General features: G+C 44.8%; 1 protein-coding gene across 1 annotated transcript in view; it reads right to left on the reverse strand.

Moving 5' to 3' along the window:
- The window catches only part of SLA2 (Src like adaptor 2), a 291,725-nt gene that overhangs the window by 213,889 nt on the left and 55,002 nt on the right, over positions 1 to 22,834 (reverse strand). The window lies entirely within an intron of this gene.

Raw genomic sequence — 22,834 nt, forward strand, 5'->3', positions numbered from 1 at the left:
GCCTCAGTGATTTACAGGAGGTTCCAGGGAACAGCTTGGAGAGCCTTACTCCGGGCACTCTAACTTTACGAGCTAAAGGCCCAATCTGCTGCCATGTACAGGACTAAAATTGGGCTTATGCCATTCTCTTACCACAAGCATGAACATGTTTGTTTGCTCACTACTTCACCTCCCCTTGAGCACTCCTCTAATACGGATGTTTCATGATGTCAACTTAAAAAGAGTGGGAATAGTAGCTAGACCCCTCCTATATTGGATGATGCTTTGGACCACTGAAGAGATGAGGCCGTGCCGGATGGTAGTCGAGAAATGTCTAGCCCTATACAAAAGCCTCACCTTCCTGTGGTTCAAACATGACCACCAATGATTCAAAATATTAGACTTTGGATCCTTCTGGTCAGAACCTGCCTCGCTGGTGGGTACTTCTAATATGCAGCTAATAAAACATTATTGGGAGTACATCCACACCCGTCTCTACTGTAGGACCTCTCTTGGTAAGCTGACAGACCAATTCCTGCTTACTAAGGATCGTCCCTCTTATGAATCTTTTCTTGATCTGCCACTCCAACAATTAGCAAAAACCTTATGTCTAAAATGTTGCTACGACACACTGGAACTGGGGTGATTCATGGCACTATGGAGCTCTAATAGAAGTGCTGTTTATTCAGCTATATGCAGTTTGTGTCCGCTATATGCAAATGAAACTATAGACCATGTGCTTTTTTTCTGTCCAGCATATGCAAAACCTAGAGGGAACTGGATATGCCCACTGTGCAAGTATTATGGCTTTCAGAGATACCTGGAGGCAATGAGAATCTTGAGAGGGAACAGATCTATTTACACTGTTTTTGCTGTAAGAAAGATTCTATTCATTGCAGGCTTATAAGGAAAGCTAAAGACCTCAAATTCTAAACCAGGAGAAATCGGTTACTTGCAATGACTACTTCCTTAGCACCTGAACGAGTTTGTTACTCCTTGTTGTATTGTTTTATATTTTTTTAAGCGTTTTTTATGACAGGTTTTAAGAGAGTTTAAATGGTCTTAAAGTCGAAATATTGTATTCAAATGATTGTTTTATTGTCAGTAAGTTTTAAAGAATCAATTTTCCGATATAAACTATTATTGATGATTATACAGGAGTCAATCAATTATCAACAACATGCTAGTTGAGGGTGGGCTTTACCAGTCCAAAATGTGTGAGACCGATGGGATGCGAAGTAAAGAGAGAGAAAGTTATGCACAGAACTTGGTACAAGATGTGCAATAGGGCCACATTCAAGCGTACAAATCGCAAACAGAACTGGTGAACTCAAAGACAACAAACTAAGCATACTGGTTTTATGGACTAGACCGAAGATCCAACACTAAAGAGGTCATAAACCTCATTCATAGCAACCTGTATATTCAGTCACTACTTTGACTACAATAATGTGCAGAACAACTTGGGGACGTTCTGGTGACTTTTCCCAACACTTCACTATGTTAGACTATTCTACTCCTAAAATGTCCCAATGTCATGTCAGGTCACTGCAGTGAGAAACACTCAACATATAATTCTTTGTAAGCAATGCACACCTCATGCATTAGAGAAACTGAAGAAATAACATGAAATCCTCAAAAGGAATCCTGGGTTTCTTTGTAGGAAATTGTAAAAATACTGTTAATGACTGATAACTGGAACTCCCGCGGTGGACCAAAATCTGGTGCAGTTAACCCAGAGCCACACTTAATTTTTCAATGGAATACCCAAGCTAGACTAACTCAGAGAATGCATGGTTTGCGATTCCAGGAAGAAGACTGGAATTGAAATTCTTAACCCATATAAGCCTCCACAATTCTTGAAATCACTGGTGTCACTTGGGGGAAGAGGGGTCAAAGGGGGAGAGAGGTCAGAGGAGGAAGAGGAGCTGATGGGGTCTGTGCCCCACCTGTATATGTCCTGCATCCTACATGGCCCCACCACCACAGATGTTAAATGCTTCTCCTGAAGGATGGCTACAGACAAAAACACACATACCCCCACACACATTAATATGTCTAAATAGCTTTCTCCGTAAAGCAGTGGGTGTTTGAATATGACTTTCTACATGTGTGCATACATTTGCATCTATGTGCGAGTTATGGTTTGCATGGCTGTTGTGCGACTTATGGTTTGTGCTCCTAACTACACTTTGTGAATTTTAGTGCTTTTTGGTTTTACTTTGTAACTATAAGTGACCTTGATCTGTGTTTTCTTTAGGTGAAGGTCTGAGGTTTTTACATTGAGATGTTATAACAAAACCTAATCTTAAATCCACTTTAATCTTTGTGTTTTTTTCAATTAATTTTTTCCAAGAGTTCCCTGAACTCAAACTTCCACACGAATCTGCATTAATTTTACCAGCTCTTTAGCAAATTTAGTTGTTTGTAGAATTGTCAAGTTTTATGCAGGCCCATCAATAAAAAGGGGGTTAGTCAAAAATCTTTGATTTGATAAAAACTTTGTTGCCTTATCAAAGATCTGGACAAAACGTGGCACACCCATATCATATTTAGTTTACTCTTGATATATAGTTTCATACACATCCATCAAGAAAAGGCAGGGTTCAATAGGGTAGATCAAAAAAAAGTTTTAATTTTTAAAAATGTTGGCGGTGGGTAGTTGCCTGGTATAATATTTAAAAGGTTGTTAGGACATTAAGTCCAGTGGAATCTCAAGTTTCAGGCAGATTTGAAAAGGACCAAAGTTAAAAGTAGATGGAGTCAAACTTTTATTTGCTATTATCTTTGGTGCCGTATGACAGACAGGTATGAAATCTGGTAAGATCCTCAGCATGATTAGCTTACCCTTGGTATATAGAGTTGTATGCAAATCGATCAACAGGGTGCACAGTTCTGGGGAGGAGCAAAAGAAACTCATCTGTTAATAATATGCTAACCTGAGGCAGATTACCAACTCCCCCCGCTGTGCACGGCCTTTAGATATCATCAGATATCAAACATGCATAGTATAGGTTGGCCACAGATCCTGGCCTGTAGCCTGGGCAGGTGTTATATTTTAAATATTTTTTAAGGATTCCTGGACCCTGTTTTAATTGGTTTGAGGACTGAAATTTGGTATTGCATACTTGAAATGGACAAGATTTAAAAGCTGCTTTGTACGGGGGCTAATATTTTTAAATTGAGGTCCAAATACAGTCTGCACAGGTGAGGAAGTGAATTTACCTGCATAAGTGGCTTAATTCTTATATATTTACTATGAAGATGCCAATGTTCATGTATGCCTGAACATGGACTTTTCACCTAATATTCAAGTTGTATTAATCCTTTGCAATTTCGTTTTTGCACCTGCTGAAAGACCACTAAAGTCTTTTAATTGTTGCACATTTACACACATTTTAAATGAACTATTTTTTGGGTGATTCATATTGTAGACTGCACTTTCTACTGTACCATGCTAAGAAAAAGTTGCCTCGTTCTGAAGTTGACACAATAAAGCAAGGATTTTAGAAAATAGTAGACTGAGCTCCAACTAGTGTTATTTCTATCTCTCACTCAAGGTCTTGCTTCATTTTTTAAAGCTTGATGGCTAATTTGCACTAAATGCATGTTAGACTTCTAGGCAGTGGCCCAAGTGCTATATTTTCCTTGACAGAGACTGGTTCATTGTGTGTCAGAAATCGTCTTCACTAGGGAGAAAGGAGAGCAGTGGACAGACTCCACGCGATGACTACAGGTGCCACAGGTATGACAGAGATCTCCCCAGGTGGAGTGGGGTGGAGCATGGACTAGTGGTGGACCTGGTTATTTGGCTGGAAGTATGTTCAAATAAATTTAGGTAAACTCTAACTAAGCCTCCGTAATTTCACTTGCGTGCATTGCATGTGTTGTCTTGTCATCTAGGTATTGTATTGTATTGTAATTGCATTTATATAGCGCTTACTACCCCGGACGAGGCATCAAAGCGCTTTTTCGGCGAGAAGCACGCTACTCCGGGACCCATAGAGGATTAGTGTTGAATTAGTATAGTGAAACATGCAAGTACATTTTAAGTGGTTGATAGGTTAGTCAGTTATTTGGATTTGGAATGATAGCAGAAGGATAGCGGAGGACAAAGGTTTGAATGTATGTAGCGCTTGTTGACACACGCTATTCAGGAAGCCTACAAAGGATTAGTGGTGAATTAATATGGTGAAATATGAAGTATTTTCAGTGGTGGATATTAGTCAGTTACTTGGAGTGAGAAGGATAGCGGAGGGATAAAAGGGGAAGAAAGATTTGCATTCATATAGCACTTGTTACCTCTAATGGGTGTTGAATCGCTTTTCTGGCGAGTAGCACGCCACTCCAGAACCCATAAAGGATTACAGTTGAAAATTAGTATAGGCGATGATAAAATAATAGACTGGTTGGGTAGGTAGAAACGAGAAGACCAAGACAAAGACTGTGTGTGTGCAAATCCATGGTTTGGAGTGAGTGGGCTACAGAGATACTGCCTAGGTGCGGACATTAGGAAGGATGTCAGGTCCTGAAGCACAGACCCAGCTGGGTGTAGAGATACTCGAGACCACAACCTAACAACCACTAGAGAATACCTCAAATGGACAACAGAACAACTGGCCAGGAGACACTTCTCCTTCACTCACTCCAGAGATACCCCATCTGGTCCCAATACCATTCTCTTATTAAGGGACTGCCCCACGGGTGGGAGAAGGTTTGCTGTCCATGTCCCATGGACCCCTTCTGACTTAATGACTATTAGGAAACAGTTCCCTAACATTAGAGAAAGCCCAACACAGTTCTGTAAATAATTACACAGGGTGTTTGAAGTGCACATGTGAATCAATTATTGCAGTTAGTGGTATCAAGTGAAGTTGTGTTATTGCAGGTTTAGATAGCACAAACTGGGACCAAGGGCGTTGGAGCACTGCACATGAGCACCAGATGATGTTAGACTAGGTCAGATTTTTTTGATTTTTTTTACATGCGGGGAGATTAAGTGATTTGCCCAGAAACACATGATGTTCAGCTGGGGCTCGAGCCTAGTTCCCTAGTTCAAAAATAGGCTTCTCTGGCTATTAAGCCACAACTCCTTCCTGAAGTGAAGATCGATTGGTGGAAAAGTTAGTATGGACTAGATAGGACCCTGGAAACATTGCAGCATTAAATAAGGCAAAGGATACATTGTTAAATCCCGTGGCAGAGGTCGGCTTGGTGAAAACAGATTAGACAAAGATTTAGGATTGCAAGTAAAATAAGGGCAAGCTAACTCCACTTTATCTCAACAGGCTTAATGATGAAGAAAGCTACTCGGGCGTTGCTTGTCTGACAGAAATGGCTTAAGCACTGTAGATGCTGCTTTCGTGCAAGGATTGTTACCTAATGTGCGGAGTCAGTTGATGACAATATGCATTGGATGGCAAACTAAGGGGCCGATTATGATTGCGGATAATCCGCATCCTCCGGGCCGGCGGAATCCACCACCGGCCCGGAGGATGCGGATTATCCGCTGCGGACTGGAAAAAGACCCCCCGCCAGATTAGGATGGCTGGGGGATCTTTTTTCCCCCCGCCGCTTTTCCGCCGCGGTCGCCTTCCGACCGCGGTGGAAAAGCACTAACATGGCTGGCGGTGTCTATCAGACACCGCCAGCCATATTAGGATAGCTGCGGTCATATGCCTTTCCACGGCGGCATTTCCGCCGTGGAAAGGCCTACGGTGTTGTCTTCGGGGGCCCGTTGCGGGCCCCCAGGGGTGAAGGGGGGGTAGGGGGTGCACATGGGGGGTACCTATGGTACCCCCCTGCCTTTGCATGCAGGAAGTGGCAGGCACCACGCGGTGCCTGCAGCTTCGTGCATGCAAAGGTAAACATGCATTTTTTAACATTGCGGCGTGTGATGCTTCAAGAAGCACCCGCCGCAAAGTTAAGAATACAGGATGTGACCAGCACCTAATTGGCACAGAGGGACCGCCGCTGCCCCTGCGGACGGTCCCTCCTCCTCTGGGGTGGCGGACGGACGCAGGTCGGTCCGCCTTCCTAATAAGCCCCTAAGTTAGCAGAATTAGTAATTGTTGCAAACCATGTTGTTGCCTCACGGGAACAAAAGAAGGAGAATCCCTCTTAATGTCTTTCAAACTGCAGAATATGCAGCAAAATATAGAAGGGAGAGAGTGGGGGAGGAATAAAGGGGGAGGCAACTGGGGAGAGGGGGTTGAAAGCAGGAATGGGAAATGTTCAGGTTATTAAGGTAGATTTATTAAGATATACAGCAGAGCGGTAAACCTCACAGCTGACCAGACCATCAACTGCCAAAGCTGGAATCTTCACATACCAGATAGAACACTCTTAGGTACTATGGGAGGTAGGGAAGATGGGAACACTAAGAACGGACTACTTACACCAAGTAGCCATACTGAATGAAGTATAAATATACAACAGGAAACAAATGGGCAGAGGAGAGGCTCCAGGAAAGTGAGGATCATGTTTGCTTCTGGTCAATTGGGACACTGGAACAGGCTTACCCAAATTATATTTCAAACATCCCAAATCATGCCTGAAATTAAACAAATTACGTAAAATTCTTAACCTGAGTTTTAGGAAAGTCAGACGATCCTAACTGCGCCATAAACACCGTAATTCCTGTAGATCAGAAAGGTCCCTACGTTTATTGCCTGATCTATCGTAAAGGCACCAACTGTCTTCTTGACACCAGTGCTAGCCACTCTACCCCATAAACCTCTGAGTTTCCCACATTACCTCTCTCCCGCTTGTCCATAGATGCAGTCGGTATTTACAACCAGCATAATCCCCATTACATCTCTAAACCAGTCTCTACATCTCTTCAACTCATTACTGATAAACAGGCCAGCTTGCTCAGTCCTACCTCACCAGCTAATCTGCTGGGGCATGACATTTTATTCAAATTGAACTGCACAGCCTACTCCACCCCTGATGGTGCCTACCTCAATGTACCCCAGGACACCGAGAATGAGGTGCTGGCTCTCTCTCCAAGAAATCAAATTGTCAGCCTGCTGCGTATAACAGCGAGCTGTCTCTATATTCAACCAATTTGCTTCTCAGGTACCTTTCACGTTGTGGTCCACAGGGGGTACGTGATGTAGGATTTATACCCTCAATGGAATCTCTGTAGATCAAAATCAACCCACAAAAGAAACTGTCTTGAATACTTCAGTATCCCCTTAAACCCAGTGCAGATGCTGGGATTTGTCCTGTAATAGCTGACCTATTCTAGAGAGGCGGTTTTGGTATCTATTGTCAGTAGATGCAATTCCTGGATTTTGTTCATCAAGAAGGTGGCAAAGTGAACTTGTACAGATTTGTACATGTTTGGCACACCATAAATAATGTGGTTATACCTAGCTTCTCTGTGATCCCTGCCACCATCTTTTCCGGCACCCCAGTAATCTCCATTGTTTACCAGCTGGACCTCTGCTCTGCCTTCATTTACATCCCCAAAAAGATGAGTCTGTTTGTCTTTGCATTTTCAATCGGTGGGTCTCAACTTTCCCAACAGAAGCTCCCTCAAGGATTTACAGAGTCTTCGTCAGTCTTCACCCAAGCTTTAAAACATGGTCCTTCCCTGGGTTCTACTTCAGTTCAATATTTTGATTACCTTATCTTGGCATCTATTATTTTAGATCACTGAGAGATTAAATTACTCTACCTCCTCAGTGATTTCGCCAAAAAGAGGCACGAGGCTTCAAAAGATAAACTGCAGTTTTACCTTCCATGAGTATGATAATCTTAGTCATAAAATCGCAGCTAGCTAACACCACCAGTCACCGGAACACATGGAAGCCATTCGTAAGTTGTCCCATCCAGCAACCGTCTTTCAGGTATGAACCTTCTTGGGTCTGACTAGTTCTGTAGGCAATGGATGCTAGGCTATGCTGCTATGGCAAAGCCCTTGTAAGACTATGTCTGAAAAGATACATCTGAACCTTAGCAGTGGTGTAAAGAGGCCAAAAATGCATTGGTACCATAAATTCAGCACTGAGTTGTGTACCTACTTTATGGCTTTCCAATTATGCTGCAACACTTACTCTGCATTGTCACGAAAACACTTGGGGGCATATTATCAAGAACGGCATTAAAATTATCGCCGGTTTAGCGGCAGAAAACTGCAGCTAAAGCAGTGATAATGGGCTTGATAATATGCCCTGGAGAATTCCAATAGAAGCCCATGTTCACACCAGAACATGGACTTCTATTGGAATTCTCAAGGGCATATTATCAAGGCCATTATCACCGCTTTAGCAGCAGTTTTCTGCCGCTAAACCGGCGATAATTTTAACGCCGTTCTTGATATATGCCCCTTGATTTTCCCTTGGGGTACTGGTTCAAGATATTGATGATCAGAAAAAAACCTATAGCTCACTAATCTTCAGCTACGGACCCAGTCGTGGCTAGGGTCCCAGTTTGTATTCGCTCTCTAGTGGCTCCTACACAAGTTGGTACAGCCTCCAAAAACATTGAATTGAGTACTAGTTTGATTGTTGCTGTGCCTGATGCTATTGTTGCCCTTTGTCTCACTATCAAAACTCAACACCTTTGCACTGCCAGATTATCGATGGATTTAGGCCCAGATCCTTGTACTGGGGTGAATGTATGACATTGTTCTACATTCTGTCCATCAACTGTGTTTTTTGCAATTTTCACCCCGAGTGGGCTGGGTATGCTCAGACGTGAGTCCCAGGCTCTCCACACCACTGGAGTCAAGCTATCCAGGCTGATGAAGGCTGATAGCCAGAAACCGGTCCTTGGATGCTTGATTCCGGTCTGGGAAAGACATGGCTTGGTAGTTCGGACTGGACTGTTCCCATGAGGCACATGGTCAGAGCTGATTTGCATATAGCCAGTGTCTAACCCAGGGTGGTGGGGAGTGCAAAAAAACGAAGGATTTAGGCCCAGATCCGTGTACTGGGGTGAATGTATGACATTGTTCTACATTCTGTCCATCAACTGTGTTTTTTGAGATTATCTACATATGAAATATTATTATTGTCAGCCTCTCAAACCTTTTTAATATGTTGCCCCACTTTGAAACCTTCATCATTAATGCCCATCCTTGAAAAGGGAGAGCCCCACAACTGCTTGATTGTAACTGCCCATGCTATTACCCACATATTGATTTAACTGACATCCCCATACCAAACTGTGAAAAGATATATTTTGCTGATGGTTCATGTATCAGTATTTTATAAGGGTGTCCTGTTCACGGGTTATGATGTGTGTACTATATATCAAAATGATGGAAGTTGCTGAATGGCCAATGCTAAGTCTGCTCAAGTTGCTGAATTAACTGCACTAACTCATGCTTTTACTCTAGCTGAGAAAAAGATTGTAACAACGTATATGGTCTCATAGTAAGTATCTGGAGTAATCCCTGACACTGGGCATCTCTGGATGCAAAGAGGGTTCCTAACATCTGCTGGAACTCTGATGAAGAATGGACAATATGTACAGAATCTGTTAAACGCTTTGATGTTCCCCCTAGTCTGCAGTTGTCTAGTGCCGCCCATTAATATTCATTATGAAGTGCCCCAGGGAAGTGCTCTCACAGATTCAGCCACCAGAAAGTTGCTCTAGCGTGAGCTGCTGAAGCTGCTATGTATGCTGTACAATATAATTTGTATACGGTACCTTCCCCGAAAGATTTGTCTTTTTTGCAGGAACAAGCCTCTGAGAATGCTGGATCAAGTAGAAGTGTGAAAGAGACCCACAGGGAGTCTTGAGAGACAGCTTAGGGTGTGTCATCACACTGAAATTTCTACTCTCCCACCTTGTACGATTGTATCATGGTGCTGCCCATGTCAGTAGGGATGGCATGATCAGTGCTGCTGCAGCCCACTGGTATGCACCCTTATTTACTTCTGTTGCCTAAAATCATTGCTACTCCTGTCACATATCAGTACCATAATCGTGGGAAAGAGATCAAGAACACTCCTGTTGCTCAGCCCCTCATTGGGCCTCATTCATTCATCTGCAGATGGACTTTATTTGGATGCCAAGGTGTTCATCATACTCATATATACTATACTTTTAATTGGGTACTGTTAGAAATGGGGTCTCTAGTTGCCAATGGCTTGCACCCTGTCCAAGTATGGATCCTCTCTCTAGTCAGTGTAAGGTAGTCACACAACTAAGATAACCGCTGCTTACCCCTTTGGTAGCTTGACATGAACAGCCAGGCTTTTGTCAGATGTAATGTGTAAAGCATTTGAACATATACACTCAGTAACACAGTGACAACCCTATAAACAGAGTCCACACCAGTTTAAAATGATTGCCAATATTTATCTGAATAAACAAGACCACATGACAAAATTCCAACGTACACAAGTCAAGATATCACTGTTCAAAGACTAAGCAAGTTTAGCCCATAGAAATCAATGGATGCATCACTTTTAGCACAAAGTACCTGGGATGTGTAAAAATTCAAAGAGAAAACAGGCACACAGGAGGTGAGGCGCTAGAAAAACGAAGCAATGCCTCAGTTCCTTACTCCTAGGGGAGGTGACACATCGGTTCCTTACTGCTAAGCAGGGGAGATGATGCGTTGGTTCCTTACTGTCAGGGGAGGTGATGCGTCGATCCCCAGACACGCAGCCTCGGTTCCTTACTGCTGGGCAATGTTGATTTATTTATTTATAAAGTTTTATATAGCGCAAACTTGACCCAAGAAGTTATCAGAGCGCTTTACATTTAGGATTGTTACGATAAAAGTTACATCAGTTACAAGAGCATAGAAAGGTACAGTATACAAAAATAATGTTGCAAGAATTCGTAGGAGGAAGGGAAGGAAGGAGTCATTAGCGGGCAGATGAGGAGGAACTGTGCTCAATGTCTGGCTGGGTAGGTGACGGTCAGGGGGAAACCAGGGCCCATCTCCTCAATAGCTGTCTAGCAGCTCCACCGGACATCAGCCATGTTGCTCAGGTCTCAGCGATCAGGGGAACCAATTTTGAGTTTATTTGATTTGATAAGTTTATATATCGCTGGCTAGACCCAGAGGTATCAGAGCGCGTTACCAGAGGAACCTTACGTTACAAGCGGGCCGGACTGGGAACCACAACCGGCCCTGGCAAAGTGCTCGGCCGCCCCCCCTTCCCCACTCGGTGAGGGGGGGCGGTTGGAGGTGCCGCCGAGCGCTTTGCCGGGGCCGGTTTTCGGCCGATTTTGGTCCAGGGCCAATTTTGCAGCTATGCTGCAAAAACGGACCTGTAACACAAGCATTGGCATTGCCAATAGGTCTCGCTTGTGGGACCTTATAAGTATTTAGTTTTGCAGCACAATATCCTTGTTGCACCAAGGATATTGTGCTGCAAAACTAAATACTTATAAGGTCCCACAAGCGAGACCTATTGGCAATGCCAATGCTTGTTCTGGTCATGTTTTCTGTGGAGTTATGGTTTGTTTTCTTGGCTGCTGAGAAAATAAAGGAGATGCCTTTGCCCCTGGTTCCGCGTATAATTTGTGTTTAATCAGATTTTAAAAGTGTTTCCAGCAAACAACAATTCTTACTTAGTTAAAAAAAAATCTGGAATGTTAACAGTAAGACTGTAATGGTGCAATATTAGCTAGAAAGCTGACCGGAAAAGGCAACCATGTTGCACAGCCTGCTGGAAAGTGTGGCACTTAGAGAGCAGGACATGGAAACTGAAACCAACCAGCACCGAGATAAAGCAAACTGATTTGCACACTGTGGCAGAAACACAAGAACAACACAGATGTGGGGGAACACTTCAATGACCAACGCCCGTACACAGCCTCCACTGATGGAGCTGGGGCCGGTGTGCTAAAATATTTTGAGAGGATTTTTTAAAACTACCTGTGGGCGGTCGTCGAGGGATCTGCGTGTTTGGTCCAAAAAGAATACCAGAGAGTGCACCGCCAGGGCCTGGTATCGCAGCTGATGTTTTCCAGAATTGTGTGAAAAAAGCACCTGGATTTTACGACAAACAGTTATGTATGTGCAATCACAAGAAGCTAATGTACCCACACAAAAAAACAATCACTTTTAATGGATACAAACTGTGCCTCTCTGAGCAGACTGTAGCCCCCACTTCTGCCTCTGCACCATTTTACATTGTGGGAGACTGACTCAATAAAGAAACAACCAGGTCATAATAAATTAAAGCTCTGAAAAGCCGGCACTTGGAGTCGTTTGTCAGAGAACGGAAGACTGGTATGACGTGAACATCGGTGTGCTTTTCCCGCTGCTGCTGCTTGTTGTTCAGGATGCTGTCAAAAGCCGGCACTTGGAGTCGTTTGTCAGAGAACGGAAGACTGGTATAACGTGAACATCGGTGTGCTTTTCCCGCTGCTGCTGCTTGTTGTTCAGGATGCTGTGTGCACGACACTGCAGAGGGAATCGGCCAGGCAGCCCGCTTTATTAATCAGCCGCCATTGTGCTAAAAAGACAGTGGGATTCAGAGAAGACATCCCATTAAATGGAAATGATGTCTTGAGGGGCGCGGCAGCTGTTTCTTGTGCCTGGAGTTCGACATCCTTTCTGGGCTCCTCTCAGACAGGGAAAAAGAGACACAAAAGGAAATGCAAGGATAAGTGGCGCAGGGGAGGAAGAAGGGGTTAAACGGAAGAAGAGGATGCAAGAGTACGGGGAGAAAATAAGGGCGAGGTAGGAATTAGAGTGAGGTTGTTCACCTCTGCTCCCCGTCTGACGGCGGTCACAGCGAAAATGCCGAGTCAGGGTGTGACGTGGTTGCATAGTTTTAGCTCCTCTAATAAAGTGTAACTTTTCACTATGTAGCTGGACAGCACTAGGTTCTATTGATGGGAGACAGCGCCAAACTTAAAAGCAGCCGCAAAAGTGAACACGAGCATCTGTTACCAATTAACACGAGCACGCGCTAAACTACAGACGGTCGAAATGATGGCCCCTGCTCGTAACCGCAAGGCTTAGAGCTAAAAAAAAAAAAAAACAAGCAGAAGCAAATGGTGGGGGCCTGAAGGAGGAGGGGGTGCGAGGGATGAGTGAGGATGGGGTAGGAGGGGAGGGAACACGGGCTGGCTGGGGAGGGGGAGGAGAAATGCAAGGAAGGCTGTGTGCCGGCCGGCCATCCAAGAATAATTAGGGGAGGAGAAGCCGAGAAGCCGCAGAGCGCACGCTGGGCGAAGCCCTTTGATGTGATGTGCGGCAAATGCAATTAGGAGGGAGGGAGGCTGATGCGCGTTCGTGTTTGATCACGTGGTTCACGTGAACTTCATGAAAACCGCCAGCAAAAAGCTGGTGGTTTCATGAGGATTTTCGCTACTTGAATTCTCGCTCCGCTCGATGCGCGTAGGTCGCGAGACCTAAAAAACGGCTCGACCCGTGCGGCGCACCGGGGGATTCCCCGGTGCCCGCTGTGGCCAGCCGGGCCTGGTTACAAGTTACATCAGTTACCATAGCGTAGTAACGTAGTAAGGTACAATACACAAACAACGAGGTTGAGAGGATTCATAGGAGAGGAGGGGAGGAAGGGGCAATAGCAGGGAGGGGAGGAAGGGGCCATAGCAGGGAGACAAGGAAGAACTGTGCCCTATTTCCGGCTGGGTAGGTGACGGTCGAGGGGGATACCAGGGCTAATCTCCCCATTAGCTGTCTAGCAGCTCCACCGGGCATCAGCCATGGTGCTCAGGTCTCAGCATTCAGGATTAAAATAGCTTAGACCAGAAGGTATCAAAGCTTTGTACATGATATCCTTATTGTTCCAAGATTACATCAGTTATAGGTTACATCGGTTGCAGGGAGAGCATATAGAGATCTTTGAGGACGAGGTCAGAGGAAACGTAGAGGGGTAAGGGGTGGGGTAACGGGGTAGGGGGGAGATACGACAGAAAGACGAAGGGAAAAATCAGCCCAAAGTATATCCCTCTTACTTTTCAATTAACGACAAATTATCCACGACAAAAAATTATGACAGGTCTTGAGGAGCTGTTGGTTGAAAGGTAGGTGGGTGTTAGGGTTATGAAATTTAAAAATTACATCAGTTACTAATAAAACATTAGAGAAAATAGATGAATCACATATTCATTGTCATGATGGGTGATCCGAGTGGGGGAGGGTGGTGGCAGAGCATTCCTAGCCTCGCTGGTGTGCGCTCGCAGAGCCAGACCATGTAGTCCGGTGTGGTTGAAGGGCTTCTCTCTTTGCTGCAGTCCTGTGGAGGATGAAGAGACAGTGTCAAAGTACCATGCATTGAAAATACAGATGCGAAGTTTCGATGCTGGGGCAACCAGTTCTTTATTTAGGCAGGTGGTGGTCCCAGGCACACATCTTGGGGGCACTGGCATTTATTTTTCATCTTCAGACTTTGACCAAGTGCAGAAAGGAGTGAGAGAAAGGCAGGAAAACACTGGCAAAGGCAGAAATAAGGCAGGAAAAATAACCCGATCAAGTGAGGTGAAGTGACAGGAAGTGTCAAGAGTGAAAGAAAGAAAGAGGCATGAGGTGGAATCTAGACGAAGTAGACATTGCATTCAGCAACCACAGCATTAAGTAGGATCGGCAATGGGATGCTAAGAAACTCTATGATGGGCTTAGTTATTTATGTATTTTTTTTTTTTTTTTTTTTTTTTAAACCTTTATTAGCATTAAGCAGTTACATTCAGAGTATACCAACCGTCACGGTTGAACATAGGTATAGAGGTAGAGTATGCAAATAATGTAAAACAGGAGCAATGCAAAGGTACACCTCACAAATCTATGCTGTAACTCAGGAGAACTCAGTACCGATATGGCCACAGGATTAGGGAAGGTTTGTTTTTTAAATTAAAGTTAAAGAAGAGCAGGATCTGATACCGCACAATTAGACCTTTCCAAAGCCAGGGTTACACATGAAATAGGATATTCACAGCAGGACCATCGTAGGCAGGATATTCATGTCAGGACGTAGAAACAGGATATTCAATAAACATTACATGTCCCCACCTAGACCGTGTCCGCCCGCCGTGTAATAAAGCATTAAAAAAACATACACCATTTATCTGAACCAGGAAAACGCACGGAGAGTCACCTCTAATCAGACCCGCAAGAAAGAGAAAAGAAGAAAGAAAGGAAAGCAAAAATTAAAAGAAAGAATAAAGGCCATAGAACAGAAGAGAAAAATGAAAAACAAAAATACCCCACCCCCATCCCCCCACCCTGCACCCCTGCATACGGCTACGGCCTACCCCCTTAGCAGCGTGCCTGTCGCCCCGTATCTAAACCCGAAATATAGAAAAGAGAGACAACGAGGAGAGAAAGAGACAATATTCCACACAAAGATAAAAAAAAAGGAAAGAAAACCTCACGATAGGGAAAGATGAAGACATGGAGGGTCCCCAGTACAGGCCCCCGGCCCCCCCCTCCCCCGCCGCCTCACATCATTACAATGATACCAGAGTGAATAATAAAGCGTCAAGGAGCAACAGGTTCAGAATCACAATTGCAGCCCAGCCCCTCAAGCTACCCGAGCAAGATGGAAATCTCCCCATGCTGATACAAAGGAACAGAGTGTCATTGATGCACACGACTCATGTAGCCCCAAACATAAGTATGCCGCAAATATTAGGAAGCGGAAAAAGGCAAGTAGAATATCGCACTAAACAGGCAGGCCAGATCAGAAAAGAATAGGAAGCCTTGCAATGTTCCAGGTAACTGCGCCGTCAAAGTTCATCCGCCGCCATTTTAGCCGTCCACGATCCGGAGAACAATATGTAGCACAACAAGGACAGCCATTTTGTAGTTCCCTGCACCCACAGCAAGACTCGTCACCAGGAGATGCGCGCGAGAGGGAGAAGAATAAAACATAGCCGGTGGTCGCTCCAATGAGACGATGTACCCCTGGAATCGGATGTCCATGAAGCAATCAATTAAAAACAAACAGGGAGTCTTCAAGGAGCGAACCTCCCCTCTCGCCGCCGATAGAGTCAAAGCAAGGTCTCACCACAGTGCCTGCACAACAAGGCCGAGCAGGGGCCACATAAACAATGTCTAACAATAAGGATACCGGCGGCAGGTTGCTTTCCCCATTCCAGTGATACCGGGCTCACCCCTGTAGCGATCCGGATCCAATTCCGCCCTTCCTGCGCACGGGAGGTATATGATCCCTCTCCCCTCGATCTATTGTGCGCGCTGCCAACGTCATTTGCGGATACACCACATTACAACACTACTCACAGGAGGGACCCCCAACAGAACGCCGCATCGACCAGTGTCAGGGCCGCCCGCCCTAGGTTCCAGGAAAGGGGGGATGGTGTCAACAGTTCCCCAACGTTGGTACACTATAGAGGCATCGCCCCCACTTCGTGGCGTGTGAGCACATACGAGCCCCCGCAGTCAGGATGGTGCAACAGCGGTAAAGCTCCGCAACCAGCTCCAAGTAACTGTGATGCAGAGTTGATGCGGAGTGTAGGCAGCGCATTTCGGGCCAAGCAAAGTTCCAGCAGAGTAGCAAAAGCAGTTGGTAAACGACCAACTTCATCGGGGGGGGGGACACCAAACCAGCGCTGAAGGACAGCATGCGTCTTGCCCTCACGTTCCACGGGGCAGCGCTAAAGCCAAGTTCTCGGGGGCGGGCTGACCTGCATAGCGGTTCACCGGTACCTTCTGGGTCCGTGCGGCCGTTGTTGGTGCACTCTCAGGCGGCCGCGAGATCACTCGGGGTCCCGGCTTCAAGGCTTGTGCAGGCCAAAATCACGGAGGTCCGTAGCTTCGCTTTCAGGGCACGGAAATCCCTCGGAGTCGGACGCATCTGCTTAGCGCCCCATCCGACACACGGGAGCACCGGAGCTGTGCGGGGTGAGCGATGGAATCAGGCGGCGGGAGAGGAGAGCCGGCGGAGCCGGGAGCCCGGGCGACCATCTTGGCCGCCGGTCTGGCTCCGCCCGATTTATGTATTTTTGATAAATTAAGCTCTGGTTTAAACGGTTGCAGCCTTCGTATTGCGGAGTTGTTGATTTTGACACAAGAAGGTCACACCTTTCCTCACTGATCGCACAACTTAAAATACTATTTTGGGCAATGCATATCACTTCAGGTTGCCAAGGATCTATACTCCATAAAATAAACAGACTTTCATGAGACATAACAATGACAGATCAATGCAAGCATCTATCGCAGTAGAAATGTAACAGTCGATCACAAAGAATAAGGGTGTGTTTGCGGGGAGAGGTAGAAAAAACAGTACAGAAATGGGCCTAAAAACATTGCTAGGAAGTGGAAGCAAATATTATTTTATCTACAACGTTTGTTTTCAAAGTGGTTCCTTATGAGAAAAAGACAATAATTAAAACAGCACGCCAATATGTAGAACAACTTAGACAGTTGAACCCTATTTCAGGTCTTATTCTTGGGAAAGCGGCATTCACATTCAGAAACCATAGCCTGGACCCTCATAAAGCGAAGAATCTCTGGACACGACTTTGAAAACATCAGATATTTGCAACTAGGAACGTCAGTACATAATAGGGTAAGCGAAGGCTACTATGACCACAGGATATGTTGTGTTGCTATTAGGTCCTGCAACCACTTCCTTTTAAAGGAAGTTGATAAAACCTCTGGTACATGTTTGACGCAAATCAATTTTTCTACAACATGCTCAGAATCATTTTACACAGATGAATATGGACAGAATAAAAAATAAACAATTACAAAATGTATGAAATGTGAATTCATTTGATTTATTAATTGACAATTTGTCATCCCTTATGGCAGGTGTAGGTTGATGCCTAGTTGGAAGAAAATGGTGACTGAAGCACAAAGAATCTCCTCCATGGTTCTCAATAAGAGATGGGAACAAGTAAAGGATAAAAGCGGACCATAGCTGCACTCCAAATATTGGATCCCAGCTACCACAAAATTTCATGTTGGGTCAGAGGGTGGGTCTTGTGGGAAAAAAATGTATTCATTCAACAAATTACCAAAGATGACCAGTTTGCCCATCAGATTAAAGTTTCAGAATATTAGTGTTGTTTTTTTTCGATAGAACTTCATAAAACCAATGGGTACAAAATCGGGACCCATGAGGTACAAGGTATTGCAATGTGTTTGAAAGGGAAGGTTAGCTTGGGTATACCCTATTCACTCACTGGAAAAAAAAATTTATTTTACGTGTCAGCGGACAAACCTCAATCATTTCTGACATTGTTATGCTAAAAATAAACAGGTGAACAGAGAAAAGTAGATGGACAAACCAATACAGATTGTTAAATCAGAGATACACCTGTACTTCTGCTATAGATGTTGCCTATTTTTGGTAGGCGTATTGATTTGAATCTGGGATGAAATTCCACAAAAGTTGATAGATCGTAGGATGTTCTGGGTTTACTGTCTGCTATTTTAGCTCATTCTATCTCTGCTAATTGACAAGATGTAATTTTGGCCAAATCATTTTTTAATCCTCAATCTATCAATAACTGAACTGTACAGAAGACACCGCCATGGGGAGTAAGCTAATTTGTCATACGAAGAGCTTCTGCATTTTTGCTAAAAAAAAACAAAAACAATAAAAGGAGATGAGACAACTGTTGAATGGTCTAGATACATGTAGATGTCTCACTTTTATTGTTATGTTATGTGTACATTCATAGCGCACCATTACCTGTAAAGGTACCCTGAAGCTTTGGCAGGACAGGTGACCTGACCTCAGTTGGACATACTCAAATGGCCAGGTCTTCAGATTCTTGAGGAATTCAAGAAGGCAGAAGAGGAGGCTCTAATGTGGAGTGGGAGGTTGTCCCACACTTTAAGAGAGATGAAAGAGAATGCACAACCTCCTGATCACGTGTTTCCATATGTGTGGGATATGTGCTAGCGAGAGTCCGGCTGAGCGGAGGAGCAAGGCGGGTTGGTGGAACTGCATGTGGCTGTTCAGGTAGACTGGCCCGGTATTGTGTAATGCTTTGCATGTGTACGTGAGGAGCTTCAATTGTATGCGCTTATGTATTGCGAGCCATTGGAATTTCCTCAGGTGGGGGTGCCGTGAGACAATCGTGGGAAGTTGAGGACAAGTCTGGTGGCTGTGTTCTGAACGGCCTAAAGTATTTTTGTGAGTTGGTTAGTTATTCCTGTGTAGAGTCCATTCCTGTGTAGAGTCCATTCCCATAGTCCAATCTGCTGGTGATGAGGGCTTGGGTGATTGTATTATTACAATATACTTAAGCAACCCACTTTAGACGTGCCCAGCGGAAAATTGTTTAGTGCATTCTTCCCCTCATTCTCTAAATAAGTTCATAAACAAAGAAATAATTGCATTTTTACTGGCCTTACAGACACTTACATTTATGATCTACTTTCATTGCAAAAGAACCCATGAAAAACATTGTCCTATGAAATGATTTGTATCAAACTTTACATTACAATTTGAAGTAAGAAAAAAAAATCATCATTATTTATATCGAATGGCCTTTGAAAAAGGTATACAAGTGAAAAAAAGAAGTCTTACAACCTAACAACTTAATCAGATGTTTTGAGTATCCTGTTCATAAAACACGAGTATGAAAAGCAAACTATCTCCTTGGACATAGCCAACATAATATGACACAGGAATCATAATGAAATTCTAGCAAAAGTCACCACATTTTTAAAACCATCATCACAAACTTTGTTCAGCCAATCACTGACCATAAAGTACAATAATACACATTCAATAAATACAACAGCTTTAAAAAGTTTACTACTCATCAACCTCATAAAAAGAAGAAATTAAAAAAGAGTACAGTACATAAAGATCAAAATTAAAATGATTACACAAATAATAATTCTAAAATACCAGGGGGTCAGAATCAAAACAATTATAGTAGGAACTGTACATCTCAAGAGGCTGTTAGGGCCAAGAAGGAAGATATTAGACAAATTCAAATTAGTTTCTTAGCCTCAGGGAGTGACATACAAAGTTTCCCATAGCCAGACAGTACTCCATATTCTCAAGCTAGTGCAAACGCACAAAAGCCTCCTTATGGGGGTTGGTTTTGAAAGAGTTAAAAATAGGGCATAAGAAGCATTGCCGGGAATAGGCATAGAGACTACAAAAAACAATAAAGAGCAAAGTGCTTTGTGTGGCTCGGTTATTACAAGGACATCTTGGCATTTTTCCCAGGCTGCATTGCAAGGGATAGCAACCAATAAATTAAGTAAACTAAATCGGAATCTGGTTAAATAGAAGCTCACATTCCCATTGGTAAACCATGATAAATATGGCTCTCACCCAAATGACAAATTAAATGGATTATAGTTACGTCTCACAAGCAATTTATCAAAAGCCGCCTGGTGTAGTTTTAAATTCAAAGTAAAGAGGAAAAACAAGTAATTTGATATTCAACATAGGATGGTAAACAAAACATCAATTATCTCAAAAATTCATTTGAATAGGATTTTTGTTTCTCTGGATTGCAAGGTGTACATTGAAATACGAAAAACACACCCACAACTTCTAATATTTATTCAAGGCATACATAATCCAATAATCCCATAGAACATGGCAGCTGTTAATAGTTTTGTACACAATCATACTGCATGCCCTAGTACACCTAAGTAGTCATGCACTTGTGGAAAACACAGCTGAGTAAAAATAAAACTGTTCTGAAAATACCCATTTAGAAAAACTAAAGTGAAGACCAGGATTCAATGTACTGAAGGGACTAAGGCGCCTATTAGGATGGCGGACGGACCTGCGTCCGTCCGCCACCCCCGAGGTGGAGGGACCGTCCGCAGTGGCAGCGCCGGTCCCTCCGGTGGAATTAGGATGTGACCGCCACCCTGGCGGTTACATCCCGTATATTTAACATTGCGGCGGGTGCTGCTTTAAGCAGCACCCGCCGCAAAGTTAAATATGCATGCTGTGCATTTGCATGCACAAAGCGGCAGGCACCGCGCGGTGCCTGCCGCATTGTGCATGCAAATGCAGGGGGGTACCATAGGTACCCCCATGTGCACCCCCCACCCCCCCTTCACCCTGGGGGCCCGCAACGGGCCCCCAAAGAAAAGACCGTATGCCTTTCCCTGGCGGCATTGCCGCCACGGAAAAGCATGTCCTGAAGCTCATCCTAATATGGCTGGCGGTGTCTGATAGACACCGCCACCATATTAGAGCTTTTCCGCCACGGTCGGAAGGCGACTGCGGTGGAAAAGCGGCGGACGGTCTTCAGGTCCGCCGATGACCCCCCAGCCATCCTAATGTGGCGGGAGGTCTTTTCATTTACCGCAGCGGTGAATCCGCATCCTTCGGGCCGGTGGTGGCTTCCGAACAGACGAAAGCACAAGCAGCTTCTGAAGGAATATAAAATGGCCATTATTGAGGAAAAGAAGGCCCATTTCCTAAATCTGACTGCTGCTCTGAATTCCCCTAGGGATCTTTTCAAGATTATTGATTCCCTCTCAGCCCCTCAGAAGGTGGAGGCTGTTGTAGAATCCCAGGAGCTCTGCAATAAGATCTCTACCTTCTTTCACACAAAAATTGATGATATTTACAGCTCCCTGGAGCTTCTCAACCGGGAACTAGATTCCTCTCCCTTTCCCTCATTGGCCTCTTTCTCAGCATTTGACTCCTCTGAATCTATACCTTGCTTGCTCTCCTTTCCTCTGCTCACTCTCGATGAGTCTAAGCGCCTCCTTGACAGCATCAAATCGGGTTCTCCTTTGGACCCCTGTCCGCTGAAGGTTTTGAAGAGCTGCAGGGAGGTGATTTTGCCCCCCTGCTAAAGGTGCTTAACCTAGCCACTACGGAAGGGGTTTTCCCCTGGGCTGGAAATTGGCGGTGGTTAAGCCTCTCTTGAAGAAAACTTCTTTGGACCCTGCGGTCCTTAAAAACTTTCGGCCTATTTCTTTGCTTCCGGCCCCCGCTAAAATACTAGAAATCCACCTTAATCATCATCTGACCACCTATCTCGAGGACTCGAACCTATTAGACATCTCACAGCACGGCTTTCGAAGAGCCCACAGCACTGAATCCGCTCTGACTGTGGTGGTTAGCAACATTCGTTCGAAGGTGGACAGGGGCCAGATCACTCTGCTGGTTCTACTCGACCTGACGGCGGCCTTCGACACCCTGTCACCCGCTATCCTGGTTTCCAGGCTTAGGGAGATAGGTGTGGCCCGCCTCGCCTCGCCCTCAGACTCCTAGCTTCCTTTCTCAATCAAAGGGAGCAGAGAGCGAAGCTGGGTGATTTTCTGTCCCCTTCTACGCCTGTGCAATGTGGGGTCCCTCAGGGGTCTTCCTTAAGCCCCACCCTTTTTAGTATCTATGTGGCCCCACTTGCCAGGGTAGTGAGATCCTATGGGTTCGAGGTGTTGTCCTACGCCGACGACACCCAAATTATGGTCTCTCTAACGAAGTCGGTGAATGATTCCGCCCTCAATTTTAGAACTTGTGTGGAGGCGGTGTCCCACTGGATGGTTCAAAACTTCTTAAAGCTCAACGGAGAAAAGACCGAAGTTTTGATCTTTGGGGGTGACCAGGACATTTGGTCTAAAGACTGGTGGCCGGAATACCTTGGGGACTGCCCGCTTCCCTCGCACTCGGCTAGGAACCTGGGGGTCCTGTTTGATACCACCCTTTCCTTTGACCGGCAGGTCAGTAGGACCGTGTCCACCTGTTGTGGTATCATCAGGATTCTCAGAAAGATAGGATCGTATCTTTCTCCAGATGCGAGGAAACGGGCCACGGTAGCCCTAGTCTCATCGAGACTAGACTATTGTAATGCACTGTACGTGGGCATGAATAAGAGCTCTGTCCATCGACTACAGATGGTCCAAAACGCTGCAGCCAGGCTGGTTCTCAATCTTCCCAGGTTATCCTCTGCTTCCCAGGCTAGGAAAGACCTTCACTGGCTGCCCGTTCAGGCTAGGGTC

The sequence above is a fragment of the Lissotriton helveticus genome, chromosome 7 (genome assembly GCF_964261635.1).
Source record: "Lissotriton helveticus chromosome 7, aLisHel1.1, whole genome shotgun sequence".
Classification (NCBI taxonomy): domain Eukaryota; kingdom Metazoa; phylum Chordata; class Amphibia; order Caudata; family Salamandridae; genus Lissotriton; species Lissotriton helveticus.